The sequence below is a fragment of the Trichechus manatus genome, unplaced genomic scaffold (genome assembly GCF_000243295.1).
Source record: "Trichechus manatus latirostris isolate Lorelei unplaced genomic scaffold, TriManLat1.0 scaffold00017, whole genome shotgun sequence".
Taxonomy (NCBI): Eukaryota; Metazoa; Chordata; class Mammalia; order Sirenia; family Trichechidae; genus Trichechus; species Trichechus manatus.
The window spans coordinates 23,947,890-23,971,031 of NW_004443953.1; positions in this window are offsets into that span (position 1 = coordinate 23,947,890).

Sequence of the window (23,142 nt, forward strand, 5' to 3'; positions counted from 1 at the left end):
ATTCTACCCTCTCTAGTACTGAGCAGCTACTTTTCATTGTACAAGCTATATATTTCAATCATGATGCAGAATGAGTTTACTAATGTAACTAAAGCCAGATGAACAATCCCGGTCCACTCTTTTCTAAGCTTTGAAAGCATTTCTCTTGTGTTTCCTTGAATACATTGGTTAAATCTAGAACAAAATTTATCGATTTTGTATAACATTATTGCAGAAATTATACCAGGACACACTAATAACAATGCCTGGAAGATATTTCTATAATTTTAACTAGCTGGAGGATGCCTGCTATTCGGTAGTACAATATTGTCATTTCATAGTGGACTGTGGGCAAAGGTAAGTGTAAGCACATTTTGGGACCATGAACTAGAATCCTAGGCTATCTATCTAATTTGAAGAGACAAGCACTAAATATTTAGGAAAGAATAGAATAGCTAATTTACTTTACCTAAATTATAAGGAAAAAAAATGACGATGTAAAAAGCAATGAGATGTACAGGTACATCAGTTCTCTATGAGGTCATGCAAGTGAAGTGACCTCTGTCAAGTAATCAAGGGACACTGAAGAAGAGCCAAATGAAGCCAGGGTGTTTTGTTGACCCCTCTACTCAGGAGATTATTGAGGAATCACTACTTACACCTCAGAATGTTTCTCTGAGCTACAGGGGGAATCACATTGTGGGCATTTCCAGAACTCTACTGTGGACAGAGTTTTCTTTTTTGTGACCACTAGGATAGAACGAACAGGAAATATAAGTTTGAATTAAATAGTCTTCAAAAAAAAATTGATTCTGGTGAAGTAGGGAAAAATAGTTCATATTTCAGCCCACCTTGGATACACATGGCCTTCAAAATCTACTCATATGAGCAATATTAACATTTTCGCTTTTGAGGCAACCCAAGAAAGTTTTTCCTGATACACATTTTCCATGAATATCTAAAGTACTACTCTTTGTTTTGCAAGTTGATGACACCAGCCATTCCTTAGAAGGTCTGGTGTTTTAAGGGGACCTTCCAGAAGCAGAGATGGGTAAGCTAGAATTATAAAAGATGATTCATTAGGTATGGTGAATTTTATTCCAAAGGAACAAAAGAAGCTGTCAATCTGGTTAGATGTCATTTTAAAAATGACACCTTTGGAAAGACTAGACAACACCTAATATCTTAGAAGGTCCAGCATGGTTCAATTGCTGCTCATTGAACTTGCTCTGTGATTTTTTTTTTTTTTTCCTTCTTTTTCAGTTTGAGATAAGAACGTGAGGCTTTTGGAAAGGACATGTGAAGGTTATGCTTTCCATTCTTCTGCCTCTAGAGTAGTCTGAGAGTGTTTTGGTAAGACTCTCGTTCATTCTCTAGGCAGAAATAAAATTGCTGAAATTTTATAGGAAGGTTGCCCTCTAGATAATATTTCCAGCCAAGACTGCAAGTTTCATAAATCTTGTGCAAAACTGTGAACTGTTCCTCTACCAGCTGCTGGAATTACCTATGCCCAGAGGTGGCAAACATTTTTAACCCAACATTTTCAGTATCTTTGTTTTTCATTATTTTATATACTTTAAATACATAAACTAATGTCCATGTGTAAGAGGTAGAATTACTTTTTAAAGCTATGTTGTGCCAAAATGGCTAATAAGCAATATGATTCCTATAACTATAAGCAAATGCTAGAAGGAAAAATAGTTCCTACCTCTGGACGCATATACAGCAGAATATATACAGATTTCTTCTTTCCTGCTTATTTGCATTTCTGTGTAAATAAGCAATATTCTTTAAAATTCTGTGATAAGGAATTAAAATTTCTCCTTCTCCTTTATTGTCTGGTGTTTGACTAGCCTCAGGTCTTATGATTTGAGAGGCTGAAATTAATCATTAGGTTTTCAGTTGACTTGGACTGAAGAAAGAAACTAATTGTACCTTTTTTTTTTGCAAGATTTCAACTAAATAACATCTGCTGTCTTAGCCATGGATGATTTAATTTTTTAACACGTGCTTCCAACCTTTAATTTTCTACAAAGCAGCCACATCAATTATTAATTCATCTATATTTCCTCAAAGTGATTCAGACTTAAGATCCTTCGTAAATATTTAAGAATACTGCTGCAAAATAAACAAAAACTTTTACCTAACTTTTAATTGAAAAAGCAAGACAAACATGATAAGGACCCCAAAGAAGTAAGAAAGAAGGTACTGAAAGAACATGGTGGCCAGGCTTCTACCATAACCTACACTGTTGAAGTTTTACAGTGTGAATCGCACTAACTGCACATTTAACTAACAGGATAAATGGAAAGGGCCAAATTTAACTCAGGCCTGACTCATGTTAGCACTTAATTTCTGATAGCTCATTTTTCCATTTCTCTTTCTTTCTCTCACACACATACACATTGCCATACATGCTACACACTCTTTGCCATTAATGCTGACCAAATACATGAAAATGTAAAAATAACCTGCATGTAATTGAAATAATGAGGGAAGAGCTCTAATGTTCCTTTCTTACTATCATTAATCAGCAAACTTCTGAGACAGATGCTATAAGCAAATCTTTTTTTTTGAATTATGAATTAAAGCATACATACCATAGAATATATGTACAGTTTAATAAATAATTATGAAGCAAAAATTCATGTGACCGCATCCAGGTCAATCAGCAGGATGTTGCTGCTTGTCTAGGAGGCTTCCATATACCCTTCTTTATCATAAACTACTCCCTCAGTAAGTCAGGTACGCATGGGCTTACTTGTGCTTACTTACTAATCTGTAGTGCACAATTTCACTTGTATTTCACATCGCGTGGTGAAACCCATGTGAAATTATACACTACAAATTATTAAGTTAACATAATTAAGCCCATGTGTACCTTGCTTACTGTAAGCCTGTGCACACCTTGCTTACTGGTTAATCCGCCCGTGTCTTACACCCGGGGATAATCACTGTTTGACAATCATTTGTTAACTTTTCCTTATAGTTCTATCACCTATGTAATCATTTGTAAATAATATGGTTTAATTTTGGTACTGGAAAATCTTGAAATAAGTATATATTAGGTGAACCTACTCAAGGAACATTCATTTTAGAACTCTATTTAGGCAAATTTACAAGTTATTAACTGATAAATATAAATTGAAACCATCACTCTGTAAAATCATATTTTAAATAAGCATATTCATCAATTTGATTCACCCATTGAACACTTATTATTACTGAGGATGTATTGGGTGAAATTTATTTTTCACACATTTTCCGGGACAACAGATTAAAAATAATATCAATAATACCACTTTAATAAAGTATATAATTTAAAACAAAATTAAATTCTTTTATTGTCTGGTTACACACAAATATATATGAGAATGTGAGATTTAGTAGTATTCATTATAACATATACCAATCCAAAAAACCAAACGCATTGCCGTTGAGTTGATTCTAACTCACAGAGACCCTATAAGACAAAGTAGAACTGCCTCATTGGGTTTCCAAGTTGCAGCTGGTGGATTTGAACTGCCGACTTTTTAATTAGCAGCCGAGCTCTTAACCACTGCGCCACCAGGGCTCCTTGTAACATATAACACATGATAAATACCATGAATTTTTACAGATTTATAGGTTAGCTTGGTTGATTCCAATAAACATGGTTGCATAATCTTAGAGAGGCTACACATTTTAATTTTTAGTAAATCACTAGGTTTATCTAGATGCACCTAGTTACTGCACTATTCTGTGTACATAAATTCCTCTTGGTGTCTTCATATGTATATATTCACTGCAAATAAAAGGTATTTCTGCTAATAGAAGGCTACGTTTGATTTTATAGACTGCTTATTATAACACACTATTAAGCATCACAATGTGTTAGGTATGAGAAGGCAAAGGGATTCACAACAATTTTTTTTTTTAAGTAATAAAATATTTGTGAATAGGAATCTGTTAGGTGTCTGGAAGGCACTGGAGCACAAGTGTTCTCTGCCTTCCAAGAAGCTCATGATCTGTAGGAGAACAGGATAAATTGAGCAATGATTACAATATAATATGATGCATTGTATAGTCCAGAGAAGTTTAAAGTCGATCTTCTAGCCCAGATAAGAAAGTGATGAACTCTACCTAGAAAGAAAAGACGGTTTCACGGGGAATGACATACAAGGGGGAGAGGGGACTCTATCTTGAAGAGCAGGAGCTTATGGGCAAGGTCAAAGAAGGGCAGAAGTGCATTGCTTATATTGAGTTTTTAATGCAAGGAAATATACCTAAATATGTTATTCTAGATATATTATAATGAGGAGTCCATGGGCGGTACAAACGGTTAAGTGCTGAACTACTAATCTAAAGGTTGACAGATCAAACCTATCCAGAGATGCCACAGAAGAAAGGCCAGGCAATCTGCTTCCGAAAAGTCATAGCCTTGAAAACCCTATGGAGCGCAGTCCTACTCTGCACATATTGGGTTGCCATGAGTTGGCACTGACTCCAAAGCCACTGGTTTGGTTTTTGGTTTACATTATAATTATCATTATTAATACCTTTCCATGAATTTCTAACTGGTCTTGGAAAGTTATCAACTTCATATACTGTATTTTTTGCAAATAATGCACACCTTCTCTTTGTTTGCCAACAGCACCTTCTCGCCATGTGGTATTTTCGTAAGTGCCACTATGCTAAATCTTTTTACATGCTGCTGTCAAAAAAAAATTAGCATAGTGTGCTCACAAAAATACCTTGTAGGAGGAGGGCAAGGTTGGTAAACAAACACAGAAGGTACATGTTATTTGCATAAAAATACAGTATTTATTAATCAGTTATTATTAGTTAACAGGAAATGCCACCAAGTGCAGGTAATCCCTGACTTACAACTGGGTTCTGTTCCCACGACTCTGTCATAAGTCAAATATCTCATTTTTTTTTTTTTTTTAGTTTTCGTTATTATTATTGCCTTTTGTTATCAGTATTATTAAAAATTTGATCTTTATTTGTCTTTGGGGGTTGTCGTGAGAATGATAACATCAGCAAATCACACACTGCAACACTGTATATGGTACATATTACTAACAACAAGATGTACAAACAAAAATGGACATTTGTAATTGCTGTTTTTCATAACTTGAATACGGTGTAAGTCAGGGACTATCTCCAGTGAGATCTAATTGAGTTGCTCATTATCACAGGCATTTTCTTTATATCCAGAAACTCCAGGTACTGCACACTATGAGTTGCAAATTATTTTTCTGAAACATTAATGAAAAGGGTAAGACAAAGTTCACTGATTTTTAAGGATTACATTTTCAGTTTTTAACACAAAACTAAATTAAATTCCTTTCTTTCATTTTAGGATGGACCAGTATGCGCTAGAAATTTTAGTTCAGTGTAATTATCAAAGATGTTTCAATTACTCTTAAGCCTGACTTTGTTAAAGACTTTGAATTTTGAACTTAGTGTGGCTTAGGGGCGGCACTTCTCAAACAAAGGCCAGTGACACTCCATGAAATTTACTACCATATCGGGGGTAGGGGGATCATCTCATTTTCTTTTCTTTCCTTTTTTTAATTTTATAAAGTCATGAAATGGAAAAGTAGAAAAAAATCTATATTTCTAAATGAAAGTATTTTTTTAAATAAAACTCTACCTTAAAATTATGAAAGCAATAGAGACCGCAGTAATAAAGACCTGAGAAGGCTATGAGCCGTGGCTTTCTTACGATCTGCACATGCTAAGCTTACTGGGTTATATTAACATCACACCTGGGAGGTAGAAACAATGAAAACAAGATTTGAGCTCTAAGGACATTACTGATGCTGTAAGCTAACAGAGAGTGGAAAATAACCCAGCTGAGCAATGTCAAAGCAGCACTTACTCTTTGCTCATTTAGGTATTGAATCAAGAAAACACTGAGGCCTAATTGCTTTTTTCTTTACAAGTGTTACCATCTTTTCAAAGCTCTGAGACCTTTATACATATGAAGTATTTAAGACTGATAAATATTAAATATTGACATTGACTTTCAAATTCATAAAGAAAAATATAGAATCTCTTTTTGATTAGAAGCAAATCAAGTGGCTCGGTTTGAAAGTGACCTGAAAAACCAGTTTCTCTCTCTCCTTTTTCCTTCTTCTTTCTTCGCTTCCTCACTTCCTTTTTCCTCCACCTCCATTCTTTTCTCCTTGTCTTCCTTTTTTTTCTTAAATTTTTCCCCTCAGAAGAAAATATTTAACTGAATGAAGCATACTATGTTTCAATCTGGCATTTTGTACTTTTTATTTCATCTTTTCTCCATGAAAACTTTAGAGTAAATTTAACTTGCAAATAAAGGTTAAACTATCTCACCTTCTTATAGTGAAGGCCAATAAAATAATCATATCGATGAAATTTTCAGCTGATTTAAATATAACTTGATTACAGTGATAAGCAAAGGTGATAAAATTGATAAAACCTATAGTGAACATAAAACCCGTTGCCGAAGAGTCGATTCCGACTCATAGCGACCCTATAGGACAGAGTAGAACTGCTCCCTAGGGTTTCCACGGAGGACCTGGTGGATTCTAACTGCCGACCTTTTGGTTAGCAGCCATAGCTCTTAACCACTACACCACCGGGGCTCCTATAGTTAACATAGTAGCGCATAAAGTTTAGTTTCATTTTTATAAGAAATTCAAAGTAAATAGGACAGTGGATGTTGGCATGCATGTAGGAGAGTAAGAAGAATATATTTTAAAAAACGTTTTCAAAGTAGGAATATAAACAATAATTGCGTGATAGTTTCCAGAATGATGTTACTCCTCCAACGATGTTGATTACGGTTGTGGGGAATTGATAGTTCCATTGATGACTATCAAATTTTCTTATTTAATGAAACCAGAATAATGCTAACAGTGATTTCTTTTTCATTCTATTTTTCATAATTTGAAATAGCGATCTTTCTGTCAAACTACAGCAACAAAAAAAAGCTCAATCTGAGAATATGTTTTATGAGAAAGAAAATACCAGCTTTTTCTATTCTCTCTCTATGCCTTTTCTCTTCATATCTTGTTTTGCTAATAATGAAATTGAAATGAATAGAGAAGCTGAAGTTGAAAAAAACTAATTTTTGGAAACCATATTATTTTGCAAATCAAATTAGTTAACATCAGTGACTTGGGATCATACCAGATTCAAAAGCTCCCTAATAAGTTACTTCTTAACCCAGAAAAGGACTGTCCTTTGTTTGAGATAAGTCATAAATCTATGTTCTCTGGATAGTTGTTTGAACTTGCTCTCCCCTTTGTCATATGAGAATTGTACATAAAAGAGAAAGAAAAGTAATACGGCAAGATTGCCAGTCCTATAACTTGTCTATGTGCAAATATTTGCTGATGAATTCAAAGAAAAGGTAGATTTGACCTTTAGCACGAAACTCTGAATGAAACTAAGTTAGAAACAAAATCCTTGTTGCACCATCTGTATTATTTTAATCATCCAGATCTATGTAAATCTATTAAACACAATACTTCTTTAGTCCTTAAGCAGTGATAGTTTAGTCATCTGTATTACTTATCTGTATTTTTTTGTTTTAGTATCTACATTTTTTATAATATTTAAGTATTGAAAATGATAAATTCTTAAGTGAGTCTTATAAGCTATATACGACAGAAGTAAAGGCGAACAAATTTCAAAAACAGGAAATACCTTTTGGGAAGGATATGGGATGAAAAGGTGCACAAAATATTGATCCGTGGCATTTTTTGAAATTTTGCTTTACTTATGTCTTATTGCTTTAATGTAGTTCTATGTTTGTATTTTTCTTTGTGATTTTATAGAAAAATAAGCAACTAGCGGATTTTTAATTTTCCAATTTAATTGCCCCTTGTAGGCTTTGCTCCACCAAATAATCTGAAAGAAGCAAAACTACAGGCTTGTTCTAATTTCTTTTTATTCTCCCTCTGTGTAAATCCAGGTCACAACCCAGAAAATAGTATAAAATCATTTATTTTTTTCTGAGCCTCATTATAGTATATTCACTAAGTGGTATATTTAATGTCTCATTGTTATTTCCACAATATATTTTGTTAAAGTTTTTACTGGTTGTATTTCCCAACTGAACCTTTAATATCTTTGCTTGCAAAACTCCAATCCAGATTTTTCCATTTCAAAATGATTATTATGACCAGGAATAAAGTGTTTCTGCCAGGCTGCTTAGAGAGGTGTGCAGCCTGTATTATTTCAGTTTTTATAATTTCCCATAGTTCTTTAAAATCAACTTTCTTCTTGGAATATGAAATGTGAGAAAACTAACCGACTGTTCAGGCTGTGCTCTTTTATCAATAGCAATAATCAGGTAAAAAACTGTAAGTTTATATAAACGTAATAGTACTTTATAATTTTAAGCATAGGCAGTTTGTGTAACAAAGCTTAATTCTTCCAATTATGCAGTTAATCTATTGAGAGTTTTGTGCTGTGGATACAAAGACTAATAAGCCATGAAGCCATCATCTCTGTCCTCAAGGAGCCCACAGTCTAACAGAGGTCTCAGAGAATGTGTTAGTTTTCTATTGCTGCTGTAACAAATGCCTGCAAACTTACTCCTTAAAACAACACAAATTTATTATCTTGCAGTTTTGTAGGTCAGAAGCCCAAACTGGGTCTTATGGGCTAAAATCAAGTGTTAGCAGAAACGTGTTCCTTCTGGAGGCTCTAGGAGAAAGCCTATTTCTTGCCTTTTCCACCTTCTAGAAAGTGCCCACTTACCTAGGGTACTGGCCCATTCCTCCATCTTCAAAGATCTTCACTCCCTCCTCTGCTTCCACCATCACGTCTCCTCTTTGATGCTCACCCTCCTGCCTCCTTTTCTAGGGACCCTAGTGATAACATTGGGCCCACTTGGATAATTCAGGATAATCTGCCAATCTTTAATCACAACTGCAAAGTCCCTTTTGCCATGTAACCTAACATATTCACATGTTCTGGGGATAAAGACCTGGATATTTTTGGGGGGCCATTAATTCTATTTAGAACAGTGATGTACATAAATAAGTACTAAACAGCTGAAGTGGTGGTAGAAATGACAGGAAAATGTGCCAGCTCTGGAGAGACTATGCTTTTTGTGACTGGGTGTCAGGTGCCAGAGAAAATTTCAGACAAATCCTAACACTTCCATATCCGTGTGCAGATAGAAAGGAAATTGGCTATTTGGAAAGGGTGAGGAAAAGCATTCCAATCACCAAACCCAGAGTATACACAGGGGATTTTCTACTACAAAGCAACTGATGCTTAAACTTCAGGGCCCCTGACTTGCATGGGCCCCTCACAAGGCCCTATAGCTATTATTATACTTGTAACATTGTATTTTTTTAAAGTACCCTCTACCAAGTTGCATAAGCTTCATTTTTTCAGAAAACCTAGATGCACAGCTTAGAATATTTATTAGGTGGAAGCAAGAAAGGGCATGTTCATAGAACCCCAACAGCAGCCTCTTTGGCTCTGCCTTAGGCCAGTCCTGGGAGATGAGGCTGGAAGCTTACATCCCTCACTTAACACCACCAGTTGCGGTGGAGTTAGTTCTGAGTTATGCCAACCCCATATGTGTCAGGGTAGGACTGTGCTCCATAGGGTTTCAATGGCTGATTTTTTGAAAGTAGGCCTTTCTTCTAAGGCTCCTCTGGGTGAAATTGGATCTCCAACCTTTGGGTTAGCAGCTAAGTGTGTTAACTGTTTGCACTATCCAGAGATTCCCCAAATCACACTCTTTGTTGTCCCCAAAGCAAATGTCGAAATTGCTTTTTTCACTTCTTCTTATTCACTGTGGCCTGTGAGGAGGAAGCACAATGGCTGGATTGATAAAGATCACTAATAGGAAGCAACAAGTTCAGGCCATTTCTAACCTCTTTTTGGTAAGACAGTAGCTGAATGTTAATGCACTTTATTTAGGTATATATTTCTATCTCAGCCTGTCACAAGCACCACTCACTCATCCACCCACGCATTCATTCATTCTTCTAATACTTATTGAATGCCCACAATGTTCACTGTCCTTATTCTTCTACAGTACCTACAGTATTTCAGGCTTCTCTGTTTTACTATGATTATAAGCATTTGCAGAATAGAGTAGGTTAGAAAAAAAATGTGTTTCGTCATTTAGATAACACATGCCTTGCCTGACTTCTCCTCTGCCTGGTGGATCACAATATTCCTTCTTCCTCACAAAACACCTTATCCTTCCTCTAATCAAGATCTATAATTACTTTAAGATTGAACTCAAATAGCTTCCTCAATGAAATCTTAACTTTATTCCAAGAGGAATCTTTTTTTTTACCCCTTTTCGTTCTTTCTAGCCTTTTAATGATCAAGACTTTATGAGACCCTAGTCTATATGTCTTGGGATTAAAGTCCAGTTGTTTCATATTTGCATATTTTATCTACAGCACTTTAAAGGGTGGCACTGCAGTCTCTCCGTTTCTCTCCCTTGTCTAGCACAATGCTTAACTCCTGTTAAGTGATAAATAAAGGAATGGCAGGGTTTATCTCTTAAACACTGAACAGTGTCTAGGAGTACAGGAAGGTTGAAATTATCCAAGTGTGTAAACTTCAAAAATATTTTGTTTCTTTCCAAACGAGAACATCAAAGGAGGTGGCACATAGCATAGGGAATTTAATAGTTAAGTGACCTAAAAGAGCTATGTGGATCCGAACACATCTTATGTAAATAATTTAATCTTTTGGCCTCAATTTTGCCATCTTTATTATGGTCTCTATCACAAGGTTGATTAACATTAAGAATCTAGCTGCAAAAGCCCTCATTTTAAAGCTTCTTAGATGAATTTTTAGGACTCCCTGACTACTGTGATTTCTTTACACCTTTCTACCTTTTCGCCCACCTGTTTCATCCCACCCTCAACCACTAAATCACTGGCTCACCCCACAGACCATTGGCCTATTTCTCCTCTAAGGGCATAAAAGCATGTGTGATTCTAGCACACTACATACCCAAGCTACTTATAGAAAGAGTTTAATCTCCACTACTATGGACAAGATGCTCAAATGTTGAAACACATTTCCTTTGCTCGTATTTCTTTTGGATTGAGAGAGGAATTAGGAAGATGTTGCCCTTCAAAGTCCTTATACTTACAAAGCTTCTAGAGCTTTCTAGTTATTTGTCTCCTTTTGGAAAAAGCTGTTTTGAATGCAGAAACAATAGAAAATTTGTTATTAAATGATTCACGGAAAATCCATGGAACTAGTTGTCCACTTAAAGGAATCCCACAGAAATAATATTAATCTAGTCATATTTTATTAAGGAACCATTTAATGAATCTTTATTTTTTAAATAAAGACTTAAGTTTTACTGAAAATTCCATCAGCTCTTGCTTTGCTTCTATTCAAGACTCCCTTTCCCAGCCTTTGAATATACCGTTCATTGAGAGTCAGCACACAGAAAACAGGAGAGATTTTAAAACATAAATACTTACAGGTGGCTTGGTTGTGAGAAGGTGGGGTATCTATGAAGACAAAATTGATAATCTGATAATCTGTTAATGTACTGTTTGGATACAACTTGCAATCCTATTATATCCTACCATGTGTGAGTCCATCACAAAACAGTCTTACCTCAGTCTCAAGGTTGACTATAGGACACATGCTTTGAGCTGATGCCACACAGGAGATCAGCTATTTCTCACTGTGATTCCCCATCGACACCTTGCAGTGAGCTTGTTTACTACTCTGCTGCAGGATAAATCATTGAAATATCAGCCTCCAATAGTGTCCAGATCCTGCTATCAAATGTCAGAAAATTCCACACTTAACAGGTGGGATGTCTGAAGAATGGTATTGATATCTAAATACAAGAGTAGAAATTAAAATGGATTCTGGTTTAGATTCCAACATAATGCTGTAACTTTCATTCTAAGGTTTGCAAGTGAATGCACTTTATTATAAGTAGGTTGAAGAGAAAGAAAAAAATGCATCTGGGCTCTCATGTCAGTTCTTGTCCTGGAAAAAAAATTGAAAATAGCTGATTTACCATTTTCTTCCCTTTTTTGTAAGAGAAAAAAGGCCATCATAGTTGAAGTTCTGGTGACCTTTCACGGGAATTATGCAGGCAGCTGTGCAGGACAGTTTTAATGGCGATGGCGTGGTATAATCAGTTTTACTGAAGAAGAGCCCTCTGGGCTGCAGGGTAACTAGCTTAATAGCTTTTCAAGAGGACAAATCTGATACAAGACCTTAAAATGCACTTTAGGTATTTAAGTATTAAATGGGCAGGTAGGAAGAACGCCTATGGACCTGCGGAGGTGGATGAAGACACGTTGCAAATACAGGCTGCTGCAACCAGTCTCTCCTGTGCAGAGACTGCCCTGTTTCCCAGCCAGTTTGGGTTTGTGACAACTAGCAATTTTCTTTTCCCCCTCAGGGCTCCTAAGTCCAGAATAGTCTGTATATAAAGCTGGTTGCCTTAGAAATACATCTGCTTTAGGATTCATGTTTTCTTTTTTTCTCCTTTTGCTCTGTTTACTTGGGTAAAATATACTTAAACATCATCACTAGAATATCAACGACTGACTCTGCTTGGAGCCTGGAGAGCTTGTTCCCATTAGCCAGTATCTCTACTGAGAGGAGTGAGAAGGGAATAGTCTGGGTGCGGCACCCTGAAATGTAGCTGTTGCTTTGGATCTAGTACAAAAGAAGTGTTTAAAGATATCTCCAGTCTTGGTATAAAATGTTGATTTGTACATATAGATTTGGGGGAATAGTAAAGCATCATGCTTAAGGATTCTGCCTGTAGAATCAAATCACCTGGTTCTGAGGCCAGCATTTGCTCTCCCTTAAAAAATGACTTAATTTCTCCAAGCCTCTGTATCCTCACGTGTAACTTGAGAATCAAAATTATATTTACCTCATAGTTTGTGATGATTAAATTAAGTATTCTAAGGAAAGTGGATAGCACAGAGCCTGGCACATTTTAAGCTCTCAATAAATGATACAAAACAAACACCAAACCATTTGCTGTCAAGTTTATTCCGACTCATGGAGACCACATGTGTATTAGAGTAGACCTGTGCTCCATAGGGTTTTCAGCGGCTATGATCTTTCATAGGTAGATAGCCAGGCCCTTCTTCTAGGTTACCTCTGGGTAGATTCAAACTGCTACCCTTTTGATTGGTAGCTAAGCGTTTAACCATTTGTACCACCTAGTGACTCCTCAATGAATGATAATTACAGTTCTTTTTTACTGAGTAAACCAAAGATGTTTTCCATTTCTTAATTAGACAACTGCATCATTTTTGTGTTCTTTGACATTAATTTTCTTTCTTTTTTTCTTTAAGAGAAGCATTGCTTCCATTAGTTGGTATGAACTAAGATTTATTAAAAAATAAAATAAAAATGTTTGACTGATTTCTGGGGTGGTGAAGGTAGACAAGGTGAACTTGCATAAGCCAGCAAGTGGTGCTGGAATCAGTTCTGAAGACGTCTAGGCTTGGACTTGAGTATCACAGAGGGTAGTGGCCAGATCAAAGGCCACAATCAGAGCTCGGCATTGAAGGAAAAAGTCCTTGGGAAGGTGTAAAAGGCAGTCAAATAAAGAGAAAATTTCCAAACCTAAAGATAAAGTCAAGTACAACAATGAGATTTATCAGAAGTACTATTTTTTTTTTTCTTCCCAAAGCAGTGGAGAAGTATAAAGATAGTTATTCATTCACTCAGCAAGCATTTGTCGGGTGTTACTAAAAGTGTAGCAAGTGTTAGTGCTGACTCTGTTTCTGGTTCTGTGCTAGGTGTGAGGGATACAAGGGCAAGTTATAGTACCTGCCCACAAGGAAGGCAGAGAGTGTAACTATATTGTTGTGTTGTTAGTGTCCGTGAAGTTGACTTCGACTCATGGCAGCCTTACGTATAACAGAATGAAACATTGATCAGTCCTGTGCCATCTCTATGATCACTGGTATGTTTGAGTCTGTTGTTATACATGAATATAGTTGCAAGAAAATTTGTAATTTTGTGGAAGGAAAGAAGAATGTATTGAGAAAATGATTGTTTATCAATAAGAATAAATAACAAGACTTGCTAAAACTTTTAAAAATATAAATTAAGTGATTTTTTATTATTAGTTATTAAAGCATATTGTAGAGTTACAATGATTCAAACAATTTTGCAGGGTTGTGAAAATAAAGCTTAATGGAACAGAAGAGATAGTAGATAGGATAGTCAGAATGGCATGGCCTGATGTCTGCAAAGGTCAGTGTTGTGGTATTGTGTCTGTGAACAAAAGGTTCTAAAGGAACTACCTGGAAGTAATTATTTTTTTTTAAAATAGGCTTTATTCTTTTCATTGGAAAACAGGACATGATAAAAGGGACTCTGGATTAAGAAATCTTACTGTGATGTCAATCAGTCAGTGTTTTGAAGAAGCATTTAAGAGGAAGCTTTTTAATACGTAGAGGTGAGTTGCAATTTTTCCATTAAAAATACAAATTATTTCAGCAAATGAACTCATGGACACCCAACTTTTCTATCATAAATTGTCATTAATCAAGTGGAACTGTTGTTGTTAGTTGCCATTGAATAGCTCTGACTCATGGCAACCTTATGCATAACAGAACGAAACAGTGCCCAATCCTGTGCCGTCTTCAATATTGTTAGTATATTGTGTCCATTGTTGTGGCTATTTTGTCAATTCATTTCATTGAGAGTTTCCCTGTTGTTGTTAGGTGCCATCAAGTTGGTTTTGATCATAGCAACCCTATGTACAACAGAATGAAACACTTCCTGGTCCTACGCCACCCTCGCAATCACTGCTGTGCCTGAGCCCATCACTGCAACCACTTTGTCAATCCATCTTGCTGAGAGTCTTCCTCTCTTTTGCTGACCATCTACTCTACCAAGCATGATGTCCTTCTCCAGGGAATGATCCCTCCAGATAACATGTCCAAAGTACATGAGACAAAGTCTCGCCAGCCTTACTTCTAAGGAATGTTCATTCTGACTATGCTTCTTCCAAGACAGATTTGTTTGTTCTTCTGGCAGTCCAAAACCATAATTCAAAGGCATCAGTTCTTCTTTGGTCTTCCATATTCATTGTCTAGCTTTTGCATGCAAATGGGGCAATTGAAAATACTATGGCTTAGGTCAGGCACACCTTAGTTGTCAAAGTGACATCTTTGCTTTTTAATGCTTTAACGAGGTATTTTGCAGCAGATTTGCCCAATGCAATATGTCGTTTGATTTCTTGACTGCTGCTTCCATGGGTGTTGATAGTGGATCCAAGTAAAATGAAATCCTTAACAACTTCAATCTTTTCTCTTTTTGTCATGATGTTGCTTATTGGTCCAGTTGTGAGGATTTTTGTTTTCTTTGTGTTGAGGTGTAATCTATACTGAAGGCTGTGGTCTTTGATCTTCATCAGTAAGTGCTTCAAGTCCTCTTCACTTTCAACAAACAACATTGTATCATCTGCATCTCTCAGGTTGTTAATGAGTCTTTCTACAATCCTGATGCCCCATTCTTCTTCATACAGTCCATCTTCTCAGATTATTTGCTCATTATACAGATTGAATAAGTATGGTGAAAGGAAACAACTCTGACACACTTCTTTCCTGATTTTAAACCAAGCAGTATCCCTTTGTTCTGTTTGAACGACTGCCTCTTGGTCTGTGTACAGGTTCTTCATTAGCGCAATAAAGTGTTCTGGAATTCCCATTCTCTGCAATGTTTTCCGTAGTTTATTATGATCCACATAGTTGAATGCCTTTGCATAGTAAATAAAACACAGGTAAACATCTTTCTGGTATTTTCTGCTTTCAGCCAAGATCCATCTGACATCAACAGTGATATCCTTAGTTCCATGTACTCTTCTGAATCCGGCTTGAATTTCTGGCAGTTCCCTGTCGACGTATGGCTGCAACCGTTTTTGAATGATTTTCAGCAAAATTTTACTTGAGAGTTTCCCAAGTTCCCCATAAATTTAATAGGAACATTTGTTTTCTTTTGGTAGAAGACATTACTGTGTCCATTTATAATTAAATATCATAAGTAATATATTATTTTATGCCAGATAAAAACTATAAAAAAACAAAAACAAACTCGTTGCCTTCAAGTTGATTCTGGCTCATACTGACCCTATTGGGCAGAGTAGAATTGCCCCATAGGGTTTCCAAGAAGTGGCTGATGGATTCAAACTGCTGACCTTTTCGTTAGCAGCTGTAGCTCTCAACCACTGTGCCACCTGGTATATTGTGAAAAATACAGTATATAGAGGAAAAGCCTGTGGATGACCTAGAGATAATCATGTAGCATCATATATAGCCCTAAGGCCACTTTGAGAATCAGAGGCAAGGAGAGACACGAAACTAAGAGGTCAAAACACAGGTACTGCTTCAGAATACAGGTAAACTCTCTCTTCAGGAAGTGTAAACATTAACTTAATGTCCCACCTGGGTCTTTGAATCTTTGGATAGCTTTGTTTAAAATAGCTCATCTCTTGCTTTCTGTTTGACCTCGTAATTTCTTATGCAGAAACCACAAACAGTCGTTTATCCACGGTCTGTGTTAAAAAAAGAAAAAACAAAGCAAAACAAACAAAAAACCTCTTTTATACCCTTTTAACTCCTTAAAGCTAGACACATTGAAATACAAAAAAAAAGATGTATATATCTCATTTATGCATTGAGCACCAATTCTCCTGGGGAAGTCAGTCTAGAATACGCTTACATTTCTAACTGGGGTGCTATTTGCTGTACTTGCATTAGTGAGAGACCTTAATGACAGCTGCTGAGAACTAAAAAGTAAGTCTCCCCTCCAAGTTTTATGCTGGTCTCCATGGAATAAGCTGTGGTCGTTTGTTCTGGATAATCATGCCTTTTTGCACTGATTCCACACCCAAGATCTGGGGACTGAGCTAGAGGAACCAGTGAGCTCTGTAAATGGATTTTCTGGTCTTATCTGATGTTCAATTTCAGACTGACACCTGCACTTTTTGAGAGTAATCAGAAAAGTAGCACTTTAACTTGAGAAATAAGGAGAGAGAAAGTGAATGACACAGCGGCTGCAGAATTTATGCAGTGTAGCTTAAGACAATATATAGGAGAGCAAGACAAAGGACACCCATGTCTTAAATTATTACTATGTGAGTGTGGGAGACTGCTAAACCTTGAGGGAGAGGATGGAGTTAGCCCACTTATAACACTGTGGACATCACAGAGGGAGCTAGAGATTTATAGCATGACCAGAAGGACTAGTAAGGGCCTCTCAGTGACAGGACGCACTGGTTTGCAGAGCTTTTCATTTTGAACGTCTAAATTGCTCTGGGATTACAGATGAAGAATATAGAAGGCAGAAGCCAGTAGCCCAGTATTCTCGAATTTTGCCTCTTAACTCTAGCATGGTGGACTTTAGGATTTCTTGTCCCAGAACTGGTAATGAATGAATTTACTTCCTGATTTTCCTTGAAGGAGACTGGGTCCTAGGTCAGACAGTAAAATAAGACATACATTCTATCAAACACATTTTTAAAGAACAAAGAGCCTTGATTCATTATGAAAAATTTATTTTAAAAAAGTGAGGGAACAGGTAAAACTTAAAAATGGTAGATTATTATATTACAATTTGAGTATATTTTTCAAAGCCATTTATATATTTTTTATTTGTAAATTAATATATCTTAAAATTAACTTTTTTTGTGTAAAATTGTATTAGTTTTAAAACACAGATTCATGTAGCCAATACCACAATCAGAATACAGAATTGTCATGCCTTCTTCTACCCCTAGACCCTGGTAACTACTCACCTGTTTTCCATCTATATGTTTGTTTGTTTTCCTTTTCCAGAATGTCATATAAATGGAATAATTCAAGATATAACCTTTGGAAACTGGATTTCTTTTACTCAGCGTAAAGTTTTTGAGATTCATCCATGTTGTTGTATATATCAATTCCTCATTGCTTTTTATTATTACATAATATTCCATTATACATATGAATCACAGTTTGATTATCCATTCACTCATTGAAAGATATATGAGCTATTTCCAGTTTCGGATGATTAAGAACAGAGCTGTTATATAAACATTCATGTACAGGTTTTTGCGTTAACATAAGTTTTTATATTTCTACATTAAGTACCCAGGAATGAGATTGCTGGGTCATAGATGACACAGTGGTTAAGAGCTCGGCTGCTAACCAAAAGGTCCGCAGTTCGAATCCACCAGCCGCTCTTTGAAAACTTTATGGGGCAGTTCTACTCTGTCCTATGGGGTCGTTATGAGTCAGAATTGACTCAGTGGCAACAAGTTAACTATAAAGTACTGCCTCTTTTTCAGAGTAGCTGTACCATTTTGCATTCCTGCCAGCAATGTATGAGATTTCTAGTCACTTCACATTCTTGTTGGCGCTTGGTATTGTCAGGTGCTGTTTTAGTGTTAGCCATTCTAATAGGTATGTGGTGGTATCTCATTGTAGTTTTAATTTGCGTTTCCCTAATGACTAGTAATGTCCAGCATCTTTTCATGCTCTTACTTGCAATTTGTATATCTTCTTTGGTGAAGTGTCTGTTTAAATCTTTTGCCTGTGTTTTATGAGCCCTGGTGGTGCAGTGGTTAAGAACTTGGCTGCTCACCAAAAGGTCAGCAGTTCCAATCCACCAGCCGCTCCTTGGGAACCCTATAGGGCAGTTCTACTCTGTCCTATGGGGTCGCTGTGAGTCAAAATCGACTTGATGGCATCAGGTTTGGAAATCCTGGTGGCGTAGTAGTTAAGAGCTACGGCTGTTAACCAAAAGGTTGGCAGTTGGAATTCACCAGGCGTTCCATGGAAACCCTATGGGGCAGTTCTATTCTGTCCTGTAGGGTCACTATGAGTTCGAATCGACTTGACGGCAATGGGTTTGGTTTTGGTTTATATTTTTTAGTGTTGAATTTTGAGAGTTCTTTGTATTCTGGATATAAGTCCTTTGCCAGATATGTGATTTGCTACGGTTCTCCCAATGCGTACGTAGCTTGTCGTTTCATGAACTTAACAGTGTCTTTTGCAGCGTAAAAGTTTGTGTATTTTTAATTCCTCGTCTTTATTGTCTTTATCCTCTACTGTATACCTGAATATAAATCTTAGAGAAGCACCCCACAGACTTAGTATAAGTGACTAGCAGAGTGAAATGCACAATATAAACTATGCCTCCAGGAATAGACATTCTTTGTTCCTAATTATGGGACGAAGTAATCGGCAGCTGGAGAACCAGTAAGTCTTCAGCAGTCTCTTTGATTGGAAACTACTGTTGCAATACAGTGGCCAACATTATGTAAGCCTTAAAGAAAAAGTTTAAAAGCACCTTTCTCCTTCCTGAAATCTGTTCTCAGGAGGCCAAGACATTGCTCTTGAAATTGCTGTCACTTACTGAGACTATTTTATAATGCAAAATTAATGTTTATCAGCATCCTTTTAGGTTCCTCTGGAGATTAAATGTAGAAGAAAAGGGCATTTTGTCAGGTCTGCACAGGCAAGGCTAAGTGAGAGAATTGAAGCAATTATCTGAATAATTCAATAAAACTTCTCCTTTTATTTAATTTATTCAAATAAAGCCTTATTTTTCTTTCTTTGCTCTGGCCATGGAGACTTCTCTGTCATCTAATTTACTTATGAAAAGTGACGTGCTTTTTATAACTAGTAGAGGTTTAAAACTTTTTAATGTTTAAAGTTATCAGATCCTTAGAATAATTAGTAGAGATTCTAAAACTCTGTTCTTCATAACAGTTTTGAAGTTGCCTAAAAAAGCATGAAGTAATCTCATGTTTTCACACATTTAATTCTGTCCCCTAAAGAAACCACTATTGCTCCTAATTTCTAGCTGCTAACATCTGCAATTAGAAACTGGCAAAACAATCACCCTAACAGCTGCTAGAAGCCTATAGTTTACAACAAAATGTCAAATGTGTTTTTGAATGTTGAATAAAAAGCTACTTGCTTTCATTTCAGTTATTACCTAACCTTTCTCTCAGTTAATTAATCATTCTGTTGAATAGTTTTCCAAAGATATCACATTCTGTTAGCATTTGCTACATTTATTTTTAGTGAAGAGATAACAGGAATACAAGGGACGTTCAACTGTAAACACAAGGCTGAATTACAAAACCTGATCTCTAGATGACCTCTGTGGTCCTTTCAAACTCTCAGATCCTAGGATTATAATCAATGGACGTTTTTACCATGTCAACCCAATAAAATTATCAGTCTTACTCCTCATGGCCTTCAATTCTATTTAGCAAAATTACAAATGCTTCTGTATTCTTTCGTACTACAGAGATTGTTCAAAATGCATCATATAAATTCAGTCGAGGACATATTTGTCAAGGCAGAAGTCTTTCTTAAAATATTTCTGAAAGCACTGTCATCTGATCATACAGGTTCAAGTAGGTATATCATTTTGCCCACAAAATTGCAGATGAGGCAAAACCGCATTACTTTTCTGTTAGTTGATACAAGAATGCAAATTAATGGAAAGGTCTCTGAGATTCTTTAGGTAGGTGATTTGCTAAATCAGGAATTTTCTCCTTTAATAAATGGCATAGTAAAATGGAACTACAAATAATATTTCTTTTTTATTATTGTGAAAAATATGTATGTAAATAAAATATTTGCCATTTCAACATTTTTTACATATACAATTCAGTGACATTGCAAATAATATTTCCTAATTCACTAGTTTTCTAACTGCATCCATCTGCCATTTTTCACAACAGATAGTTATCATAATGCAAGGAATAATCTAATTGTTTATCTCTTTTAAAGATAATTGCACTTTATTTAAGAATTCGGTGGATACATTTTCTCCAACATTATTTGACATTTAAACAGACTGTTATATAGAGTCAAGGAAGATAGCAGGGAAGATAAGATTATGAAGTGCTCAAAGATGAATCTCAACTCCCTCCCCCAATACATACACACACACACAGACACTCACACACATACACACTTGGCCTGAGATACCAGTTTATCAGAGAGCAAAGTGATCTTCAGAGCTTTCTTAACAATATGAGAAATAAAACTTGTTAAACATCAAGCTCTACCAGTTTGATATTTGTAAGTTTTAAATTAAATATGACATTAATAAAATTTATATATATTCTAAAGTTACAGGATTGATCAATTTTTAATAGCTATATTTAGTATAGGTTTATTTTAAAACACTGAATTAGATATACCATTAACATTATTAAGGAACAAGTACAGTTTAAAATTTTCGTCTTATTTCTTTCTTATTATATCTTCATTAACATGATATTAAGCATCTTTTGTGAATCTAATTTTTTTAAATAAAGCTTTTGTTTTTTTACAACTAAATATTAAAGTCTCAATTGTAAGGGAATAACATAATAGAAAGTTTAAATATACTATCTCTGATGAGTGCAATCTTTAATGAGGAAGAATTCTGTATATACTTCATACCCACTACAAGGTGTCTAAAATGAAGAGCTTGTTACATACTTGTTCAAAATAGAATAAATGGGAAGTTGCCATCTTGTTAGTGTACCCTAGTTAAACCTCCCCTGTAATTATCCAACAAAATATCGATAAACATATAAAAAGACTAAAAATAAAATTAATATTTAAAACTTAGGCAGATCAAGGAAGTAGGAATGATTGACTACACAGAGAATGCACAAGGGAAATTTTTGGGTGAAGGAACAGGTCTGTATGGACTGGGATGCATACATAACAGTCAAAATCCGTAGAGCTGCACATTACAGACAGCGAAGTTTAATGTATGCAAACTAAAAATAAAAAAGGAACTGTAGGGGATCGAATGGTAGCCCCCAAAAAGGTATGTCTATACCCTAACCTCCTATCCCTGCCCCCAAAATTTTGAATGTGTCCTTATTTGGAAAAAGGGTCTTTGAAGATGTAATTAAGGTTCTTCAGATGAGATCATCCTGGATTACCTGAGACGGGCCTAAATCCAATGATATGTGTCCTTATAAGAGATAGAAGACACAGAGACAGAAGAGAAGGCCACGTAAAGGTGGAGGCTGAGACTGGAGTTGTGTAGCTGCAAGCCAAGGAATGCCTGAAGTCACCAGAAGCTGGGAGATGCAAGGAAGGGTATTCCCCTAGAGCCTTTGGAAGGAACACAACCTTGTGAACACCTTGACTTTGGATTTCTGGCTTTCAGAACTGTAAAAGAATAAATTTCTGTTGTTTTAAGCTCCCAAATTTGTGGTAATTAGTTACGGCAGCCCTAGGAACTATTACAGGACTAACTCAAGTGACTTTGGGAAGCAATGTTTTTATTGGAAATTTTAAGGCTCCAAAAAGAAACTGTACTCTAGTTGGTAAATTTGTTTCTCATGGAGGTGTGGATTAACAAGTTTGAAACTGCTTTACATGTATACTGGGGTTGAACAAGCAAGTAAATGGATGATGAGTGGTGAGAGGTTTTTCACTGTTGGAGATGAAAATTACAGATAAACAAAGAAGGAAATCTAGAATAAACCCAGCACTACTGGATTAGTGTTGGAGTCATCACTATGAACTCATGCTTAGCTTGATAGAGATATAGCTGGATATGGAAATAATTATAGATAGGTGTGTATAAATGGATTCATAACTGTACATATATTATCGAGCACTGTCCTCTGAGAAGGCTAGAAGCAGTAACACCCTAGTAGTAATGAGAACACTCCACGTCCAGATCTCGGTTTCTAAATACCATTCTCCAATAAAAGCAACAGTGTTCCATGGAGAAATGGCTGATTCTAGGATAAAATGAGCTTTGAGTATCTTGTAGTCCAGAAAGTAAGGAAGTGCTCAAAAAGCAGAAGAATGAGGCATATCAAAAGAACACAGCCACCAGCCTGAAAGACCTCCCAGTGGTGAAAGCTGAAACAAGTTGAGCACAAAATAATGTAGTATTAGATTATAATTCAGAGTATATATGGATCAATACTGACATAAATTATTGAATAAATAAATAAATGTATAGAAGAGACAAATGTTTATTACAGAATTCCAAATTACATGTGTAGATACTGTCCCCCTTATAAAAGGTAGAGTTTAATTCCCTTTTACTCCCCTTTCCCAGGTGGTCTAGACGTTGTAATTCATTTCCAAAGAATAGAATAGAGGAAGGGAAAAATAGTAGCTTTACTGTCCAAAAACCTGGTAAATGCCACCTTAACCAAGTAATGAACATTAA